The sequence below is a fragment of the Petromyzon marinus genome, chromosome 10, assembly GCF_048934315.1.
Source record: "Petromyzon marinus isolate PM22_M1 ecotype Great Lakes invasive population chromosome 10, UKy_Petmar_22M1.pri1.0, whole genome shotgun sequence".
NCBI lineage: Eukaryota > Metazoa > Chordata > Hyperoartia > Petromyzontiformes > Petromyzontidae > Petromyzon > Petromyzon marinus.
In genome coordinates, this window is record NC_133676.1 from 11,744,482 (window position 1) to 11,758,053 (window position 13,572).

A 13,572-nucleotide genomic window follows, 5' to 3' on the forward strand; every position below is an offset into this window, starting at 1 on the left:
CCTCGTGGTCTTAACGTTTTGCTTTGTTCCCCGGATTTATGTTATGCTGCATTGTGAAAGTTAAATTCCACAGCAAGGGGATATATATTAATTATCACTAAATTAATTAATATATTTTGAACGTGTTTAGGCAACTGGCTGGCTTTCCCTTTGTAGCAGAATTTTACAATATTGCATAATTTTCCCATTTGAAAAATAAACCAACAAAAAATGAAGTTTTATTTACCTGCTTAGATTGTAATGTCTGGATTTGCTTAGCGGCTGTAGCTTTACAACCTAAAACACTCGCACTCGACTCCCGAAAGGAGAAGCTTGAGATAAAAAAACAGAACTTACAAATATGCCTATGTAAAAATGTCTGGCTATACACCTGCGCAAGTAGCAACGTGTACAAGTGTTTGTATCGAGTTGAGAAAACCAGAAAGGAACAGCAGTCATAATGAGGGAACGCTAGCTTAGGATTATTTCAGGAAGAAACTGAAAACTGCGTTGTGCATTGTCAACTTGATACTTTTACTGAATTGCCATTGTGCCACAGGCCAGCTTCGTTCTACGTGGAATTAGTGAACCAGTGTAACCAGTTTTAATTTGCACGGATGGCATTGTCACGTCTTAAGTCAAGTGCAAATACTTTGAAAGCAGCTTTACACCGTCAAAACAGTTTCAGCCTCCTGCTTTTAACAATATTACATTGGTGCAACTGAAGCAATTATTCATATCTGGCATGTAATACCTGAATAAACATGCACGTTAATCCTGGTACATGGGGAGGAAATCAACATGTAAAAGTGTTTTCGGATTACGAGTTAAATCTAAACATGGATATATTTTTTAATGCTCTTCCAGTACAGATTAATCGAGCCAGCTCCACTTATTTCAAACGTGCTGCACGGCCAAAAAGTGGTTGTTGCCATCCCTCACGGTCCTACAATGCCAACATCCATGTCCCTCTAGCGCATGAGCTGATCGCATCACAACAGTTGGAGCAATGAGATCATGATTTTGCATTTGGTACTTACACGTGCAGCCAGCCTTTTTTTGTAAATTTACTACTGAATTGAGGGAATTGCCCCATGCCGTGCAGGTCGCAGGGGTTATTGGACCACACTCCACGCAGATGAGCGTGCTGAAAGCGGGCCGCATACCATTTGGAGCGCTGTAGCAGAGCACATTGGCTTTTGCTGCACTGTCCTCTGTTGACAGAGTAACCCTGCAGAAAGCAGCCTACGACTACACCTGTGTCATGCTTGCAGAGATGCGTCAACCCAGGCACAATCCAGGCTCAAGCTTTGGGGTTGTGGCACGGCCGAGCAAGTGGCTCGTTCGTCGCTCGTTTGCAGAGATTCACGGTTAGAGTCCGGCGACTTGCCCTAGTCATCACTGTGGGTGCATCGGTAACAAAATACGTGCCGTCTGTTTCGTAGTGGACGTTAAAGACCCCCCTGGCGTAACGTGCAAGAGTAGGTCATTGTGTGCCAGTGTAAATTACTCTAGGAATATACATTGCAATCGCCCCCTACGCCTGAAGAATTGGCAAGTACATTTCACACAGCTCCGTTTCGCATTCCAGTTAGTGACAAGAGGTCGCATGTGGTTCTCTGTGCAGTGCACTGCGTACACGTAATAACCATAATAATGTACAGCTCCGGTGTATCCACTGCTGGATGAAGAGCTCCCCACGCTCTGGCAGCCGTGTGTGTTTGCTTGGCTCTACTTCACCAGGGAGGGCTGGCCCAGGACTGGTTGGTGAAGGGCGTGCCCCGCCCCAGTTCAGATATCACTCATCATTGATGTGAGCCATAGCAAGGAATCGAACTGAGGTTGCTGGATTCAATGTTACATCAGCGATCTCGGTAAAAATTAACACATGCGATGTCATTACGGTACGAGGTGCTGCGGCGGCGCAGTGGTTTTTCTCACTGCAATGTGAAGCCACCCGAGTTCAATACCTGACCAAGGCTAACCTCATTGGCAAGTGATATGTTGAGACCAATCTGTGCTCAATCCGCTCCGACTCGTGTGGTGAAGTATGGTCATAAACCCCTCTGAGCAAAAGGTGTGGATTTCTTTGGCATGTGGTCATGGCTACATCGCAAAACTTTGCAGACATTGGCGGGGAAGGGGGGGGGGAGTATGTACTTCGAGACAATTCAATTGGATTTTTTGAACACGTTTGCTTTCGCGACTAATATTATCCATAAAAGAGGTTTCTTGGGTTAGATCGCGTAAATATAAATGTGTCGTTAAACCCGCTACCACTCGACGAAGCCAATTGGTAAGGGTTGTGACGTAAACAAAACATTTAAACTCGTTACTAGTTCAGCACCGGATGAGATTGGTTGTAATGCCTTGTGAAACGTCGTACTCGAATTGTGAATGTTGTGGGTTTACTCTCCAACACACCGGTGTGCTAAACTAATAACGCATTTATATGCTTTGTTTACTTGACAAACCTTACTGATTGGCTCTGTCGGGTGGTGGCCGGGTAAACGACACATTTATATTTACGCGATCTAACCCAAAAAAAGCCCTCTATTTGGAATTGTTTTGCGAGAGACAAAATAGTCGAAGGCTCACCAAACAGGATAGGAAATAATATTTAATAGACACAGCGAGAGCGTCATGGCCTTGAACAACCACAACGATTGACTCAAACTGAAATATCATGCAGAGAGTGAGTGTAATCCCATGGCATCTTTCATTTTCATTCATTATCAGCAGAATATTGCGGCCCCGCAATACTCTGATGATAATGGCCGTGATTACTCTCTTAAGTGAGAAATCACAACTAACGTCATCAGCCAGGCGTCTGGACATCGATCAAAGATTTCCCTTCTCCAGAGCAACAACTTAACGCTGCTATGAGAGTGATCAGCGGTGCCCTGAAATCCACCTCCTCGCTTACGTGGTTTCCATTGTTGTCAAAAACTAAAAACGTAACTATATATTTTTGTATTTAACCAGGTAAGGCCCACTGAGCTGTATAGCTCTTTTTTCAGAACCGATCTGGCCACAAATGATAGCTCAACGAAGTGACTTATCACGCGAAAATAACTCTAAACGCGTGTTGATTCTAAATCTGGAGGGAAAACCCGGAGGACCCCGTCGAAAAATCCACGCGGCCACGGGGAGAACATGTAAACTCCAAATATACAGGTACAGGCGTCAGGGTCGGGATCGAAACCACGACGTCCTGTATACCAGGCGAGGTAATTAACATCTCGCCGCTGTGGCGCCCTCCGTCTTCGAGAGTACGGAAAGACCATAGCCGATCCTGAACTCCTACTTCACCAGGACATTGTCAAACCTCCCAAGACGACGCCGGAAGTCCAGATATCCGTTCTGGAAACATGCCTTCGGGTTGCCATTAACAAGAAGAAGAAGAATTAACATTTGTAAGGGAAATTTCATCCGGAGATTCCACATGCGTTCGCATGAACATTGGTCAACCTCAACTGTGCCAAACAAAAACCTGGTCGATGATCCCAACCGCAGAACATCCCGGATTCCATCTCGCCCGTATCCGAACATCGCACGGCAGATCCGGTCAATTACTGCATTACGTGGGTGAATCAAGGACTCGCCGATCTGCGACTGTGGCGAGTTACGGCCCATGACCAACATCGCCAATGATTGCCCAATGCACGCATTGCCTGGATAAACAATCCGCAGCGATCCATCTTGCTAGCCCTGAAGCCATCGGCCGTCGGCTATCTCAGCGCACCGTATAATGGCGAGCAACCGTTGCTTATTAATGCACCGCATACAAGAAGAAGATCCGTTTATATCAATTCTGTTGAAAGCGGTAACGAGGGCCCATTGCGGCCGAAGGTCTCTTTTTTTCAAGGGAGACATGGGTCAGCAAAGCAATGCAGGACACATGCAAATCTCGAAGTACAAACAAATACATTGTCATGACTCCAATATCAAACTGTCAACAATGAACACACAATACAGTGCACATTTTTAAAAACACATTTTACATTCCAATTGTTTGGAACGCAAAGGTTTTCTCCAGATACGCGTACTCTGTTATACTCTCGCACTCAAAAATACTGACGGATGAACTTGCCTCTCCTGAGCAAAGCCCTGCTGATAAAGAATCTTGAAACTCATTTGGAGGCTTTATTCATATGTTCGTGCCATTATTGTGTGTAGCTTCCAGCATTTCAGAACGTGCAAGCGTATTTCTCAAGCGTGGACAAAGCACGTGCAACATTGAAATGTGACATTGCAGTTCCCGCTCGCACTGGCCACTGCATTTGCGCAGTGAGCGGCATGGCCGGTTCCTACCTCACATCCATCGAGGTGAATCGGAAATTAATTAACGTACGGGGTACTTGAATTAATCATCTGTCAGGGTAAATGCTTTTTCCTACTTCTGCAGATGAGCCCTCGTTTGCTAAACCAAAGCATCTTGACGTTTTTGTTACAATTGCCCTCGATGCACTGAAGAAGTGACACGCGTCTTGTCAAATGTGCATAAATATGAGAAGATGAATTGGCTTTCACATGCATTTTTTACGTGACCTGAAAAAGCCACAGTCATCTGGAGGCATGAAGAGGATCTCAAGAAGTTCTGAGTAGGGCCCTGAACTTCACCATTACAACTTGACTCACCAGTTTTCCTTTGATTATTTTTTTAGACTTAGTTACACATTTTAAATTCCTGCAGGTGGATTTTTTTTTCCAACAAAGAAATTTTCGGCTTAATTGGACCCGACAATCACAGCACTTAATGATATTATTGAGATTTTTTAAAAAAAATATTTTAAAATTAAAAGTACTTTAGTGAATATTGAAGCCCGAGAAGATGTCCAGAGGAGCAGGAGTAATAAAGAAGAGTCTTACACAGTTTCGTAAACGCTTCCCAATCCATCTAAAGTCGTGTCATTTAAATGTGCTGCATTTCTGATCTTTACACATTTCGTCGTAAGAAGCCACTGCTTAGTGATTTTGCTTACCAAGAAAATTAGCGATGCCAAAACATTAATTCTGTAAAAAAAAATCGAAGTAGAACTCTATTTGAATACGATCCAGGGTTCAGTGTCATCAAATGTGATTTTCTTTTTGAAAGGGCGCCGCAGTCTGCAATATCAAATTGTGTCTTGGACTCGCTTAAATGTTTTTAAAAGCTCGGTGAAAAAGGTCGTGGCTGCGCTCATTAAAATAAACATTGTCACCTGTTGTTGTATTTTAAAGCAATCTGTACAGCAGAAACGATGATCGTGGCGACGTAAAAAAATCCCCTACGGGGCACCTGGCATACGTCAACGTTTAGCGACAGAAACCAAAATGATCGGAAATCCATCCGCGACCAAAGCAACGCACGTCCTTCCACGCTCTCACCCCCATCCGGCATCGGCTCTCCATCCAACACAATGGGCTTTCAATCGCCCAGCCTCTTTACCAATAGCTGACAGGTCACATTAAAAAAATCCCATGCGCTAATGCCGCCAATGAGACATTAGCCAGTCCATTACAGAAACCCCAAGGACCTCCCTGGTGGGTTGCGTACGTTTTTTTTTATGACCGATTCTAATGTCCGGCCCCACTGTCTGCTTGCAGTGCGTGGGGAAGCTTTCGGCTCTCAACTGCCCTAGGGATTCTGTTTCCTGACTGCCCACTGAATTATTTACGAGAAGCAACTAGCGATGGCAGGCTCCTGCTGGATAAAATTGCCCATCAGCTGGACTGATAGCTGCTTTTCTCTTTTGGTTTTTTCTATCTTTGTTTTTTTTTGCTTGACATCACTGATTACACCATTTGATGGCGACAACAAACAGCATTACATACCCTTCCGTTTGAAATACATCCTGAGAAATTGCGAAAGAGATTTTTGATATGTAAAAATGTCAAGATGTATAATGTAGCAGAATATTTTAAAAACAGAGACAGGTACATCCCTTATGTCAATCCACTGCTGGGTGAGGACCTCCCCATGCCGCGCGGCTTGAGAGGGTTGTTTAACCATATTTCACCATGCTGGTCAGTGCTGGTTGCGAGATGCAGGGAGCGTAGACATGGGAGAATCCACGTGCATGACAAGGGAATTGCGACACTACCCTCTGCTGTTCCGTGTACACCTAAATGATAACCTGGGGTGCATGGTGGTCGCCCATTCAATCACTGTCCATGCTTAAACCTGCTCAGCTTCCGATATCTGACGAGATTGGGTTCATTCCAGGTTATTTAGTCATTGGCAGAATATACGGGCGCCATGGTGGCGAGATGTTAAATCCCTCGCCTGGTATCCAGGAGGCCGCAGATTCGATCCCAACCCTGACGACTGTATATTTGGCGTTTGCATGTTCTCCCAGTGGTAGCGTGGATTTTTCTCTAGTTCCTTTACAGATGATAAGCCACTTCGATGAGCTATCATTCGTGGCCAGTTCGCATTTGAAAAAGAGCTGTATGGCTCGGTGGGCCTTACCTGGTAAAATAACATTTTTGTTTGTTTTATATACAAGATTACGCGTGAAAGAAAAAAACGTAAGAAAAATAAATAAAATGTGCAAATATGTTTGGTATTTATAGTTGATCAACCCTTAAATGGGATTAGTACAGATGGGCGCATTTAAAACAAAAATTAAACAAGGCGGCCCTGCTCAAAAGCCAACGAACTGGTTTCCGACTTAAACGGGATCAGCGCGAAGTGTCACGCATATTGGAAATTCACTACGAAAATCAATGTCCCCATTACAGCTACATCAATCAATGTGACTCGACACAAACTCCCGGAGGACATCATATTACACACGCTTCAAAAGAAGCGACTGACACACAAACACACACCCCTGTGCAAACACATACAACGTCAGTGCTTGAAAGTCTGAAATTTGAGAGCAAAAGCTCACGAACAAATCCGATGAAAAACCTATTTATATGCGAGGCAATGCACACGTTAAAACGGTGTCACAACAAGAGACTGTTTGATTTTACAATGACAGTTGTTTCAAACTTCTGTTAGACCAGTAGTTATTGTGGCACGAGGATGTCGTGTATGTGGTGAAATTTCTCCTGCACAGTATCCGTGCCGCAGCCTGGACCACCCCACCCCACCCCTTCCCCGCCGCGTCCCACCGAGTTAGAACGTTGCTGCATGGAGCTAACCGATTGGCACTGTTGGATACGTACGGTGCCAAAGAAGTTCAACGTACAAACGTGACCTCCCGCGCCGATTGAATGTTGTGGTACAGCCGAGATGCACGAGACAGAAAGCATATCAGAGTATCTATACCAAGGGGGATTATTGGTGGTGGACCTGGATAAAAGTGATGAAACGAGGAATCTCGATGTTGTGGGGAGGCCTTCATCGAGCAGTGGATAGATCGTGGCTGCCGATTACGATGATGGTGTTAATGGTACAGGCCGTTGTACAATTCGCTACGCAACAACGTGCAACTAACCCTCAGCTGTAGTCACCAATCATATTTTATTGTCAACTTCAAATTCGGTGAGATCTTTTTTTTTCAAAGCACAAACATTTGGTTTGTTATTCTTGGTTCTTTCGGTAAAGTCACGTAGAAGGGAAACAATAAAATAAAAAAAAAATAGAAAACAATAAAATTATCACGACGTTTCGACTGCAACACAAGCAATCATCATCAGGTGTGAAAATCACAGCAAGAAAATTTGAAAAAAGTGGCGGTTATTTTTAACTGTCAAATCGCTCTCCGTGGTGCTAACGTTAAAAAAAACCGCCACTTTTTTCAAATTTTCTTGCTGTGGTTTTCACACCTGATGATGATTGCTTGTGTTGCAGTCGAAACGTCGTGAGAATTTAATTTTTTGATATTTTTTTTATTGTTTCCCTTCTACGTGACTTTACCGAAAGAACCAAGAATATGAATCCCTGCAGTCACGAAAGCTTTAAAAAAATAGTTTTGTTAGTAAGGCTTCAGCTGATTTCTAATGCTTCGGGGACTCTTATCCATTGTATTTTTTTGTATTACATCTCAACGACAGAACAATTGCGTGCCTCGAGGGACTTCTTCACAGGTGGGATAAGACTGGCGAGTGTGGCGATGGTGGGGAGCGAGCGGACGAAGTAAAGTGGAGAGGCATCTTGCGTTTTGTTTTTAATCTGCCCGTGGCTCCGTATTTCGCGAGTAAGATGCGCCTACTCAAATCTCCCGCTTGACCTCAGCTTCGAGTTTCCATCCGAGCAGAAATTCGTCTTTCTGCAGTCATTATTCACCGACGCAACGGAACTGGCCAACATGGTCATCAGGTTAGAGAATGGTAAAATGTCTCGATAGGTTAACATTACTCTTTGGTTCTTGCGGTAAAGTCACGTAGAAAATAAAATCAAATAATAATAGAATACGACGTTTCGATTGCAACGCAAGCAACCGTGATCAGGTAAGAATGAATGAAAAAAAAAAACTTAGAAACACAATGCAACACAACACAGAGAGCCGGACAACACAACAGCCAACACCCCACCTGGCTGACCACGTTCCTCCAAATAATTATTTCATTCATTCTTACCTGACGATGGTTGCTTGTGTTGCAATCGAAACGTCGTATTATATTACTATTTTATTTATTTTATTTTCTACGTGACTTTAGCGAAAGAAACCAAAGAGTAATTCCTGCAGTCACGAAAGCTTAGAATCTAAAGGTAACATTGCTGTGCCGTTGTGAGATACAGGGACAATTAAAATAAAGGGTTGTAGCAAAACCTGCCGAGGACAGAACACGTGGTCTCTAAGGAGAATTCTAAACGTCAAACCAGGCTGAAACAATAATGAATAAAGAGGTCTTGCGAAGAGCAAAGCAACGTCGTGAATTTTTAAAGATGATGGTGGTAAGCAAGACACCTTTTTCCCCGTGACATGCGATGAGACAGGAGTGCTTGGCGAATGTGCGAGGTTGCGGGATAAGTGATCGAAAAGGAGACAAAGAGGTGAGCGTCTGGACAAATCTATCGAAGTGGGTTTGTTCGCAAGGACAGACTTAAGGCTCCCAGTGGTGACATCACCTTTACTCTATTTAAGACCGAAACAGGAGGCCTTCTTCACAATTCTGGCCAGTCGCCTGATGAACCTGGCGGTAATCACCAGTGAAACTTCGTACTGAAAATGTGAATGTTGTGCGTTTACTCTCCAACACACCGGTGCGCTGAAGTCGTAACTGAAGTCGTAACTGAAGTAGTAACTAATTGGCACGTTTTGTTTACGTGGCAAAAACTGATAAATATGCTGTTTCGGATGGTGGTGGATTTTAACGACACATTTATATTTACGCGATCTAACCCACTCCCTCCCCCCCCCCAAAACCGCTCGTGTACAGACTTAAGTTGCGGCACGTTGGAGTGTAACAAGGGGCAGGAAGAGATGGAGATCTACGACTGTTAACCCCCCCATTGGGGATCACTGATGACACATCACGAGGACGAGGCGAAGTGGAAATGTGACCACTCTCCATGGGGGGCAGGAGGGGAGGGGGTCTTGTGGGTGAGGATTATTGAGGCAGCCAGGCCTGGGGAACCAAACAATGGAGGCAGAGTGGCGCTTGTTGTTGTCACCGTGATCATCATTTCATCTCGATATTCACATGGAGAACAGGACGGGGATAGTGGGGGGGGGGGGGGGGGGGGGGGTGACGCAGATGAGCCAGTAGATAATGCACTGCGCTCTGAGCCTCAGTGACCCGAGTGGCACGCGATGTCTGCACAGGTCCTGCCCCACTCCATCCCCTCTCATTCACCAACCTGCACGGTGAAGTATGGCTAAACGACTCCCACGACTGACTGACGCAGCTTCGGAAGGCCTTCATCCAGCATAGAGTTGACACAGAGCTGTCTGTACATTATTTCGTTTTATTATTGCGTTCCACATAGCCTGAAGCGATTTTTACATCTGCGTCAGAGAACAAATGCCCACGGCTGACAAATGTTATCACTGGGGAGTGCCTTAGAGGCTCTGATCGTGTTAACTTGGAGTGATTTCTGGTGAACTACTTTCCCCTCATTAATGTGCTTACTGCACACACCATCGGCATTCTACATTAACGATCACACATTGCATTCAACAGACGGGGCACACACAACGCATGGCACGTCGCATTCCCCCCCCCCCCCCCAACCCAACTCCGTAATGCATCTGGAGACAGTAAATACCTCCACACTGCTCGTTAGGTCAATTACCAGCCATTTCCTCTCCCACCGGGGCAAGGCCATCGATTAATATCCCGCTTTATAGCCCCCCCCCCCCCCTTAAATGCTGTACACGGATCTGCGATTTTCGGGGCGATCGCCAGCGGACGCCGAACCTTCCGAGAGTGACCAATTTGCTCTGCGCGTAATTTTGGAGACTGTCCCCCGTGGTACCGCTCTCGGTGATGTCTCGTAGTAACAATAAGAGCTTAATTTATCAATTCATATTCTTTTCTGGCTCGCTGGCAGACTGCAGCAAGCCAGGAGGTGGCACATGGCGTTTAGCGTTTAGCGACAGCCCTAGTTAAAGATAAGACTGGATGTTGTGTGCCGGTGAAGAAATAGTTCCTGCGCTACCAACCGAGACAGACCCATCTGAAACGAATATTTCGAAGTAGTAGTAATAATGTACTTTATTTACCAAGGAAATCTTGAGTAGCATGGCTGATTTCTCACGGGGATCTTTACACATTGACGCTTGGCTAATTCCAATAAAGAATGGTTCGCTTCACCTGGGAGGAAATCCAGAGCAAATTAATGCTTAGTGGGAGATAGTGCTCACAAATCCGTCGAGATGGATTCCCAGCATTGGTGAAACTCATTTAACCACAGCCCGGAATAGGGACCGGTGGAGAAGGGGAGAAGCCGGTGAATGTGTTCGTAACATATACAGCAATACGGCGTTCTGCTTCATTCCGTGGTGATTGGTATGCATTTGCTCCAGGGCGAGGGCAAGGACATAAACACCAGCAGGGACGTAAACACCAACAGGGACATGAAACGCATCGCCGCTTGTCTCATGGGATCCAGCAGGCAGTCGGCTCTTAACGTGTGCCAGCGAACGAAGTACACACTGCCGATTTGCCGTTTTGTTTTTGCAATATGAAAGTTTGCAGTTAAATTCATAAGCCATGCCAATACACGGTGACCGAGTCGTAACGCACATTTCACAGCCAGGTCATCACCGCAGGACGAATGCTGCCGAAGTGTCACGGTTAGCACAATGGACTCTTCGGTCTATAAATCTCCTTCCCCCACCCCCTACTCTCTAGTCACCCAGCAGTATAAATGGGCACACCATTTGTTGTCGAACGGAAGGTCGCGTGTGACGGAGTAAAGTGCCGGTAAATCTCACCTCGAAAAACAACAACATCTGGCCAGCGTAGTGGGAAGAGTGGATCAAAATGTCCCTTTAGAGAGGCTCCCCAGATCTCCCTTCCTCCAGCAGCGGCGCGTGAGCCAGAATTTGCAGGGCTGCACCTTTGCCACCCGTTCACCTTTCACTTGTGGGACTCCCGGCACTTATCGCACAATGAAAGCGATTTGTCAGAGCGATTACGTCTTTGACACCAACAATGGGCACAAGTGCTCTTTATTTTCTTGCCTCGTGGGGCGCTCGCGGCCCCGGCACAAAAGGGGCCAAGCACAAAAGCGGTTGGGGGTGCAAGCTGTTGGCCACGTGGACATAAACCTGCGCGGCCTAATTAGGCGGAGAGCTTCCCTTTGTTTTCGTGATGTCCTGCAGGGGGGCCCAGCTGTGGCCTCATTAAACCTGGAAACGAGCAATAAAACAGCACTGCGCTGGGCAGTAAGCAGCATGGCCTTTCCACACGCGCGCACAAAATATCACGGCTCATCGTTGTCTGTTATTGCTGTTGTCATCGTTACGATCGCGATCAAAACGATTGCTCTCCCACCGTAACGTCTGTAGCACAAAGCACTTGAAGGGTCGGATGGATCATTTGCGGTGGCTTAAAACAGGTGTGAATAAAAAAAAATCTGTCGGAGACTCTCCACAAGTTAGAGAAATCAACTTTGGGCAGAATCGGTAATGGCCGATGGTCAAGACGAATGATGGAGTGGCAGCCAAAGGAGGACGAGAACACGCCCACAAGAGGAATTCACCGCAGAGCTGGAGTGACGAGACGAGCTCGTTGTGCAGGAGCTGGATGGATCGTTGCATCGACATCAGAATCTTGATTTATCCTGGAGAGATCCGACGAGCTATGAAGCTCTTTTTCACAGATGCCCGGTAGCTTCACAGATGTCCAGCATCATTGAGATCATGAGGCATAATGGTTTGGGGAGGCTTTCCTCCAGCAGTGGATCGACCAAGGCCGATGACGATGATGACATAACTAGGGGCATACCTATGCCATTCAAGTAAAGACGAGGATAGCATTAGCGCATTACTTCCCTTCCCCACACCCTCTACCCCCACTCCAACCCACGCCAGTTTGAATGATTCACTCAGATTTACCCACGTAAAGAGTTTAATGGATTTAATGTTGATGGGCATGCAGAATTATGCATCACTTCATTAACGCTACTGAACGCATGCCGAACGTGGCTGTGAAAAGCTCAATCTGAGTCAACTCCGCACCCCTTTCATCCCATGCCGCCGTCTTCATGAATCGTCTCGATAAAAAAAAAAAAACTATTATATTTTGTCTCATTTGTGGCATGTCATCGGACTAAGAGAAATGTACAATTTGCACACATTGTACACAATTAATTATCATAGGCACGAGTTTATGCGCGTGCTGTCAGTGTAAGCATCAACATAAATGTAAGGATGTTGAACTTCTTTCGCACCGTACGTAGCCAACCGTGCTAATCGGAGGTGCGGGGGAAGAACAACGAACAAAATATTTTAAAAAATGTTTTTAAATAAATGAGTTTTCAATCTAGATGATTTAAAAGTATATAGCTCCAGTGGCTTCCTAATATCGGAAGGAAGAGCGTTCCAGGCGACCGCAGAAGCGCATCCAAAAGTGCGCGATGCGGTGACCGTCTTTGTTCGATGGCTAGCAGCCAAAAGACACGCCATGCCGATAAAAAAAACATTTCTGCAACTAAACACCCCTTGAGCAGTGAACTTTCACGCAGCAAGCAATGGCAGGTACACGAGCTGGAGACGTCAAAGTGACTATCAAGTGAAGTTGATGCGGGGAGGAAACGACACTCGATGGGATGGTGGCTTGGTGGCCGATGATAACGACAGTGGCAGCCACCGGAGAGAACACACCAACGAGGACATCAGCCGTGCAGGAGGAGCAATTGAAGCAGCTCGGTGGAGGGGCCAGATTGATCGTTGCTTCACTAAACCATAGAGGATGGCGATGACATGGGTATGCCATCAACTAGCAGTGGATAGTTAATGAATGAAGATGATGGAGTTCTTATCCGTTTACGCGTTTTCCCGCTGTCATATTGAATCATTATGCGGTCCCTTTGAGACAGCGTCGACTTAACCAACGTGTTGAATATAGGACTGACAGTGCTGCCATAACTTACATCGGCGAGGCCCAAGTTTAGCTTGTCATTTCGCCTTATACAGCATTCAGTTCTGCGGGCATGTGCTCGCATCGATATTTAGTGTAAAATAAATCTACGTTGTGGGGGAAAGA